A 9,603-nucleotide genomic window follows, 5' to 3' on the forward strand; every position below is an offset into this window, starting at 1 on the left:
AAAACAAACAAACAACAAAAAAACTGAAGCCAAGACTTCTGGGAGACTTTTCTTATAGATTATTTGATTTCTGTTCTTCAGTGAAGACTAAAAGAGCTAACAGAAAATGTGACAACAAAGTTTTCCAGTTGTGATCCAATGCAAAGCATAGAGTATTTAAATCTGATTAAAAAATCTTGCTAGTTTGAATATTTCAGTCCATTTTCTCAATACTGAATCTATCACACAAGCTTTGGATTAGCTTAAAGTGACCATTATTTGAAATGGAGCCACAGAGCCCACTGAGGTCTTATCATTACCCTGCAGCTCCTAAACTGACCTGGATCCACAAAGCACTGTGACTGTTGCTACAGGAACACTTGAAACTAAAACACAGATTTAAAATATTAAGCAAAGTTGGCCTTTTAGCATATGCTTAGATCCATTTCTGGCCAACATAATCCTAAAATATGTGTTTTACACCAATGTAACAATAACAAGTTGCACAGTTCAAGTATTCTTCTTGATCTGATCCTAGATTGTTTCACAATAGAAAAAGAAACGAGAAAAGATTTTTTTTTTTCTTAAAATTGGGGAAAACACCCTTAATAAAAAGTTTTTTTCTTCTTTGTGCCTGTTTTTCTTCCTTCCAATTGTATTTCCATTTACAGAATTTTGCCAAAGAAATTCAAGGAGAGAACCGGGATCACCACTGAATCTACAGTAACTTTTTTTAAATTTTTTTCAGGATGAAGACTGTATATATAAGAAGTCAAAGTAACAAAGAACGAGATTGTCCTGCAGTGGTTCACAGGATTTAAAATCATTGAGAAGACTGAAAAAAAACATAATGCTAGGGTGAATTTATGAAGTGGGTCATAAAAATGGGTTTGATGGGGTGGGAAAAGAGAGAAAAGACAAAAATTTTAACCTGCTAGTGATATCAAGAATTACTTGGACACTTTTTAGTTTTGAAACTAAATATATCATTAATAAAATATTTTCCTTCTCTTGACAACAACTAGAAAGAGGGTTTGGGAGGAGACAATGAAAGAAGGTTGAAAAGAATGTGCAGGAAGTGTTGATCAGGAAACTATGTGGTTTAAGTACCTTCATGGAGAGAAAATAGTTTACTAACTGCCAAGGCTTTCAAGTCAAAGTGAAAAAATATAAGAAGATGATGCTTCACATCTATGCAATTTGGAAACAGGTTACAATTTTCTAACAATAAAGTTAAATAGCAAATGGAATGGCTTATAGAGAGGCAGTGAGTTCTCCAGCTACTGATGCTTTCAGATGAAGACCTTCTTCTGTGGGAGATATGATTCAGTCAAACAAAGGATATTGTGCTTCCAGGTTCCAGAGGGCATCCAAGGAAGAGAAGCTGACTGATCATGAGAAAGACTCCCTTATGACATCTACAAGTTTGTTACTTGAAGGTCTGATTAATTCAGAGGAACTTTAGATAAACATCTGAAGATTTGGGCCCTTAGTGAAATTAAACTGGAACTCTAAGTTATTTGAGACACACCCATCTTTGTTGGAAACTTTTGGAACAGTCTCATTTAATTCTAGAAATAGGGGAAAGTCATTGTTACATTTATTTTTAAAAATTATTTGAAAACTAAGCCATGTAAGTCATAATTTCATGTTTTGGTAAGAATAAAATCCAGTTTTTGATTAAGTATATTTTAAGTAACATACAGTATTTGTTTGGATAAAAATCACACCTACCTATAGTAGCACTGAATATGGCTCTCATCTCAAAAATTTTAGAAGTTCATATCTAAGTTCTGTCATAGGCTTCCTAGTGTTAATGATGTCAGACTGTTGCTCTGTCTCTATGACCACTGGTCAAGAGACCTATGTTCTTTCCATGTGCTCTCCCAGGTGGCTGTACACCATCCTGATGTCATTTGAAGGAAGGTTGTTTCATTAAGCACTGTGCTATGTGCAAGTAACACTATAAGCCCTGCTGAAAACACAGTACCTGGTTAACAGACTTGCACAGCTTTCAGATCAGGGCTGAGTGGTGTCGTTTTGGTCTCTTAGAGGCTGCGGGGCTGTATAGTGTCTTACAAATGCAAAGGTGAGATTCATGCCAGTGTACTCATTTTGGTGGGAAAATTAAAATAAAAAAATGTTTTGGTGTTATTTCAGTAAATGCAGTAGCATGTGGGTGATCTGATGAATAGGAAAATATTTACATCAGGAAGGATAGGGAGCATTTTAAAAAGGATGCCTAGACTACAGCCACACACACACACGCCCACGTACACATGCACATGCACATACTCACCATATTAAAGCACAACATTTTTTTCTGCAAATATAAAGAAAATTTTGAATGTAAGGAGTATTAAAGTGAATATTAGGCAAAGGTGCAAAATTTAAGGGTAGAGATCTAGTCCTCATTGCTTTTCTGAATTTAGGCTCCAGTCCAGTTAAGCACTTAAACATATGCATAATATTATATATGTGAGAGACATTAATACTTATTGCTTGAAGTCATGCATGTGCTTAAGTGTTTAGCTGGATTTGGGCCTTAATGCAATCTAGCTTTAACACGTCTTTTGTTTGCTGTTTAACCACTTTTATACTGCCTTTCAGAGCAGTACTAATAGGAACAGTATTAAATAATAATTTTAAAATACTGCATGTGTTATACAAGGTATAATTACAGCTATTATTTCCTGTATACCTATTTAGAAACAGAGATAGAGAGTTTCAGAACTCTTCTGTGGGTGTACATCTATCCCAGGACGCTACCTGAAAAATAATTCAGATCATTTGCTTCATATTCTCTGTTCTAACTACAGCTCTGTGATGTTTTTGATTCCTGTGAAACTTTTAAACAGGTTCAAAACTTCATCCCAAATTTGGCAAGCTAGATCGAATCTGAAGCCATGTCAAGGTCTGAAAATTCTTGATCAACTATTAAAAAAATATTTCCACTTCTGCTTTTCTGGGTTTTAAGTTGGAACTAGAAGTGGAACTCTTGAAATAACACAACAGCAAGTGCCAAGTTCTGTATGAATATCATTTTTTAAAGCAGGAGGCAATTCCTATTGTGATTTGTCAACAGTTCTAAATAATACTTGTTGACAGGTAGTAAAGGCTTGACACAACCTGAGGAGGCTGTGCAGGTGGGCAAAGGAGAGTTTTAGGGCACTTTACCAGGGTTGCTCTGAATCACGCTGGTGACTCAGTGCAGTGGGGAGGGCTGTGAAGTGTGACGGTATTATGCCCCAAGCGTTATTACTGCAGCCTTCAGGAGAGCGCCTGCTTGTGCCACCTGACGATTCACTTGCTCTGAAACAATCTTTGTATAGCTGGAATCAGGGCTTTACAACACTTTTTCACCAATGTGCCACAGATTTAACTTAAGTGTGATCCACATGCTACCTGTAAGTCTATAGACTGTGCATATTTTACGTTGCACTTGTTGACTCTAAATTAGGCATTTACAGCATTAAGTGCATCTCTAGGAGTGGTTCAGCAGAATCCTTCTATTTCCAAAATAGAAGAATGCAAATAAAGTATTATAGCATTTAAGAAAGAAAGAACAGAGAACAATCCTGCCCACGCACTCTCTCGAAAGGTTACAGGACTGGATCTCTATGTAAGCAGTGGAAAGAAATATTTAAATCAAGTTTGTAAATTAAAGGTTTGAAATGGCTTTTGGTCACCATCTTTCAGGCATCCAAAAATCTCATCTTAGGATGGCTAAAATGCTTGGCAGAGGGAACACGGGTGGTGCTGGTCTGTGGACATGTCCTTGGCAAGGGTGGATTAGTTGGGACACTAAGAAATAGTGGAACCATCACTTTCACATGAAATTATAGACCACTGCAAATTTTGCCACCTTTTGCCGTAGCATGCATGAACCTTGCTTTCTCTCACATGTGCATACAGCAAGATGGTGACCCTGGAAGAGTATGTCCGTGCAGTGCCGCGTGGAGGCCTCAGCCAGGGCTGACAGCCCTTTCCATGGGAGCTGATTAACAATCTCTCACCTTTAGCCTCACTTGCAGTCTTGACCCTGCCTGTCCATGTGCCCTACTGATCCTGACCCTGACCCAGCAGCTAACTTCCCAGCCTGACCTCGGTCATCACCATGAACCACCTGATTCATCACCACGAACTTACCTGGTCATCTGGGCTTTAGCCTGATAGTTGATACCATGAAACAATTTTCCTCTGGGGGGAAGAAAAAGAAAAAAAATGATACCTCCTGGAAAGGCTGAGCTGGAGGAGCTAAGCCACATGGCTGTTCGAACCAAAGCCAGTCCCCAAACTGCTTGTTTTAACCAGCTTAAAACTAGCTGCTCTGCCCTGCTGTTTAAGCCATGCTTTCTATCACCTATTCTGACCCCTCTTCTGGGAGCTATATTTTCCTGTCTCTAATATGTCAGGAAGCTCTTCTCTGATCATTCCAGCAACATCTCTCTGCTCAGTCTTAAATCTGGAAACTGCTTGGTGGAGGGATGCAGGGGATAAAGGAAGGGGAAGGGCAATATCTACCATCTTTTTACCACACAGCCCTTGGGTCTCCCCTCCCTCTCCCTTGCTAGGTGATAGACAAAGGACAGTGCAGCTGTGTGAAGATGACATCCGTGTTGCTTACCACATCTGGAAGGTGGTCATCTACCAGGATCATGAGGGTTGTAAAGAGAAAAGGAGGGAAGAGGTCTGAGGGATACACTGCAATTCCCAGGCCAACCTGCTTCAAGCATCTGGAAATTCAGTAAGAGCAGATTTTCTTGTGGTATTTCTTCAGCTCAGGTTGGAGTGCTGTCTGGAAATGGGAAAGTAATAAAGCTTATGCAAACATTCCAGTAATACAAAGAGAGGTTTGGTTCAACAGTGGTAATGAAAAGGGCATGTATATGGGCTTTTATTTTATTCAGTTTGGCTTGCCCTTTTACCAATCCAGTGTCAATTGACATATGCTTATTTGCTCAGTAAGAGTTAAATAGAGATCACCTAATATTTTTCATAGCATCTGCTCTTTAAACAACAGGAGATAATAGTGACATAAGTGTAGTATTAGTGTTAGATGCATCTAGGCAAGTGACTTAGGCATGAAAAATACTCAGTCCATTTACCAGGATGGTGAGCCATTTAGTCTCTTAAATCTCCACACTAGATTCTTTTCCTGACTTCAAAGATCACTGATAATTACCTGTTTGCTCAATACAAACAAGCTAAAGATTCTTTTGGACACTTACTGCAGATCTGTATGGCAATTGTTGTTGGTATGAACTTAAACACATACCACAGTGCACCTGAATATGAGGTATCATGTCAAAACCAAATAGGGAATCTTTCCTGATAGGGTCTATGCAAACATGCTTTTCTTCTAAGTGACGACCTGCATCATGGGCCAGATGACAGCATTTCAGTGAAGATTGCCCCTTCCTTGGAATTCTTCAGGAATAGTTTCTCTTCTGCACAAACCTAATTAATTAAAAATGCTGTCCCTTTCTTGGTGTGTGTGGTTTATTGTCTGAATTCAAGGTGTGGTATTTATTGACTTTGACATCTGTGCTATTTCAAATCTTGGAGCAAGCTACATTGTCGTCATTAAAATATTTCAAAACCATGGTTATAAATCAAAGTAAATGACAGTTCAAAAATAGGTATAGGTGAAATAGGTTCTATCCTGGGCAGAGCCCATCATTATTTCCTTTCCACTGCAGCTGGCCAACTTGCTAATTTAATTACTTTCTTTTTCTTCTTTCCCCAAAGAGTGAAATCTACCAAAAGAACAAGGTTGGTCAAAGGACCTCTCTCCAAAGCTAACGGAACTAAGTGGATTTCTTTTACAATGGGAAAGTGACAGCTTAGCTGCACAGCTCATAGTAGAGCGGTGTAGGCCAAAGCAGAGGTTTAAATGTTGACCTGCACCTACTCACAGCTGCTGCTACGTAAGTTAACATAATGTGTCTCCTCTCTTCCCCATAGCCAGAGTTAATGTTGATCTGTTTTAAGACTTAACAAGGCACATCAAAACATAACATTTCTTGAAACCACTGGTAAGGTAAATTTTTTTTATCTGTTCAGAGATGAGTAAAAGTCATTTCAGCCTACTTTATATGCAATGAATTAATTTTGTGTAGGAAAAAAGAAGGACTAAAGAAAAAAAAAGGCATAAATGCAAACCACATAAAGTTGCATATGTTATTTAGTGATTCATAGTCCCACTTCTGAGGTTCAAATATATATATCTATCTATTCAATGTTGTTCAGTTTATTACTCCTTAGCCTCTATGGAAATGGTTCTCCTCTAAAACCACTGCATAGATGGATGCATACCACTGTCATGATAATTTAAGTCTGTCTGTATTCAGACATGAGAGAAAGACCTCCATTCTCATGAGATTTGTGCTCAGTTTCCAGACGAGAGAAGCTCAAGGACATTTTTCTACAAAACTTAGTGCAATACCATTTTGTTTATTATTAGCTCTCAGGAGGCAGCTATTACTATTCTTAACAAAGGAATGTGGAAAATTAGTTTTCCAGATTATTTTAAAATTACCTTTTCAACCACTCCCCTCCCCTCACCCCTGCCCCCTCCCCCAAATATCTCTGTTCCCGATTTTCTTAGCTGGCTGGATGTTTCAGAAGGGGCTTAGGACCTAAATGTTAACTTCTGAATGAGTGTTAAATAGTTTTTGTGAATGCTTTACTGAAACTTGTTTTTGTTGTAAGTGGCATTCAGAGTAGGGGAGAATGGGCACACTGGGCAAGTGTTACCTACAGAAGGTAGGGAGAAAATCAATGCCTGGGAGAAAATGTGTTTTGCAAGTTTAGACCTAGGATGTGATCTCTAATGAGAGGAGTCTACTCCACTGTGAACAGGACTTCACATGATTACTAACGTATCACAAGCCCTGAGGCTCATTTGCCATGTGAAGCCATGCTAACAAGACTTTGTTACCCCCCTTTGCCTCCCTCTGCTTTCATACACCTGCATTTAATGGTGGAAAAGACCAGGTTAGTCATTCAAGGTCTGAACAACAGCCAAACAAAATCACTATGGCTTCCTCAGGCTTTGGAGAAGTTTTAAAATCCACATCCATCTGCCAGTCCTTAGAGTTTTTCTCAAAACTTTTTCCCAATCCAGTATGAAATAGCGAAGGCATCCGTACAATAATACACATAAGACAGACGTGCATTGCTTAAGCTAAATTAAAACAAAATTCCTTCCGTCTTCATCACTGATGCACCATGTGCTAGAATAGAAAATAAGACTGTGCCTGGAAACTACTGGAAAACACACTTTTCTTAAAAGGAATCAGGATCCTGTCAGTTAGAACTCAGTGAAGAAAATCTCCAACTGTTTGCCTTTAGGAACCTCTGTGTGATGTTGGAGCAAGAAGCTGCAAACAGTAGCTGCCAACCTGGCTGGGATTGCTAGAGCAATCTCCCGAGATCAGTGCTCTGACAGGTCACATCCTCTGTCTGGCACCACCATTCCCTATTTTCATTAAGACTTTCTTTTCAATTTTTTCTTTGTTCTTCTTGCTTGAGCCAAAAGAAACAAGAGGGCAGTAAAGCACAATTTTAGCTGAATATGAGTTTTATCATTTTACCACTGCATTACACCACTTACCAAGGATTTAGGTTCTGTTCTGCTAGGAAAAAAACACATGTCAGGATTTAAAGGAAGGCTGTGCTAAGCTTTAGCACACAGACTATAAAGTGTACATGTGAATTATTATTCATTCAGTCTAAGCAAATCCATATGACATTGTGACTTCATATAGTTTTCACTAGTTCCTCATGCAACTTTCGGTGGAAAACATCATCTCTTTTCAAATCTTTGACCCTTTATCCAAACTAAACTTTTTAACAGCTCAAAAATAATTGTAAAAACAAAGATGTCAGTGAAATGTTGCTTCTCACAAAGCAGAGAAATCAACATTTGAGACCAGCTACTTAAATGGCAAAGCTAAACAGAGAGCTACACCTAGGTCATAAAGAGACATATTTAGTGTAACTTCATTGAGATCCATTTTTAATTCCTTCACCTTTTCTTGAGAGTGGTCAGTCTGATGGTAGCCAGACCTAAACCTTTGTCTCCTCATGTCTCTTCTCCAGCCCAGCCTGGTAGGTAGCCACTCTACAGAGCCAGCTGCCTTTCTCCTGCACTGAAGTTCTTGGACTGCAACTGTGCATGAGGATGGGAAGGTGTTTACACTGAAATATTTATTTTTAAGACTGATGTGGCCTATCTACTCCACAGCAACCATTGTAATTGGAACCACAGTGTATGGAGAAAGATGGTACAGAAAAGACTGTCTAATTGCTGTCTGCTGCTGAAACAGAGTTCTCCTCTTTCTCCCTGTCAGCGTGCTCCCACCAATTTCTTGGATCTGGCATGGACATTTGTTGGCTCTTTTAGTCATGAGCTGGTTCCAGAAACTAAGTTAGTATAAAGCTAGCCCTGAAAAAAACAGGTATATGCACTTTTGCCAGTTATGTCCCAGAAACTGGGTCACCATGGGATCAGACAAATCACTACCCAAAGGAAGGGTATGGGGGGAACACGAAGTGGTAAAGAGGAAGGAATAAGGCTTGCTCATTTGACAGCAGCTTGCTGTTAAGGTAGCTAAGTTACACCATGAAACTGTCCTCCCTCGGGGAGATTCAGCCCACAGCCCAACCAGTCTCTGCAGGCTGCCTGATGCAAAGAAACAGGCAGTTCCATGGCATGCTTTGTCTCATCCCAAAATGCAGATCTAAAGTAAGGCAGATGATCCATGCTCAAACGATGCCTTTTGCTGCACGCTCACGTTAAGGAGAGCAGAGGGTGACTTCCCTCAGTTGTACCCCTCTGCATTGACATTGTCCAAAGCCAGGTGAGGCAAGTCCCACCCATACTGTTTCAGATTGTGATGAAGACCACAAACTAGCTCAGGAGAGGAAAGGATTTTAATAACATTAACTCAACACCACTGAAGGCCAGAGGTGCTTTGGAATTGATTTTGTGCTTGGCCCAAATGCTTGATGTTGTCATGGAGAGAGAGCTACTACAGAACTGAGGGCAACCGTCTGTTGGAGCAGTCTCACCCACCTCCCTCGATGTTCTTCTGCCAGTGCAGGGGCAGGATTTGTGCTGAAGACTGGACTGTCTCACACCATACCACCCATACCAGCTCTTTCACCTTACAAACTAACATGAATGGAAGGATGGGAAATAAAAGCTACCAAGAGGCAACTGACCAAGAGCTCATTTCAATCACCTCAAGTAAAATTCTCAGGAAGGGAAGAGCATTGTGAGAAGTGTAAGTTACAGGCAGAGTTTCTTCTAGCAAAAAGAGATGGATTCTGGCATTCAGGAAAGTTGTTCTCATCGTCGAAGTGACAGCGACAGAAATACTGTGACGTCCTCTCTCCTCCTATTGGAAGAAAGGGAAATTACTACTTTAGAGCAGGCAGAGAGAGTTGGTCATGAATTGGTCTGATGGTTACATGGTTGTGACTGTGTCTAAAGCATCAGATGGAAACTTCAGAAGAAAAAAGACTCCACAATGTTTTCTAAATCACTAAACAGTATTGAGAGAGATTAATAGCACACAGTTTATCATTTGAAAGAAAAGATAGAATTTTACAGCC

Source organism: Nyctibius grandis, chromosome 1, assembly GCF_013368605.1.
Source record: "Nyctibius grandis isolate bNycGra1 chromosome 1, bNycGra1.pri, whole genome shotgun sequence".
Classification (NCBI taxonomy): Eukaryota; Metazoa; Chordata; class Aves; order Nyctibiiformes; family Nyctibiidae; genus Nyctibius; species Nyctibius grandis.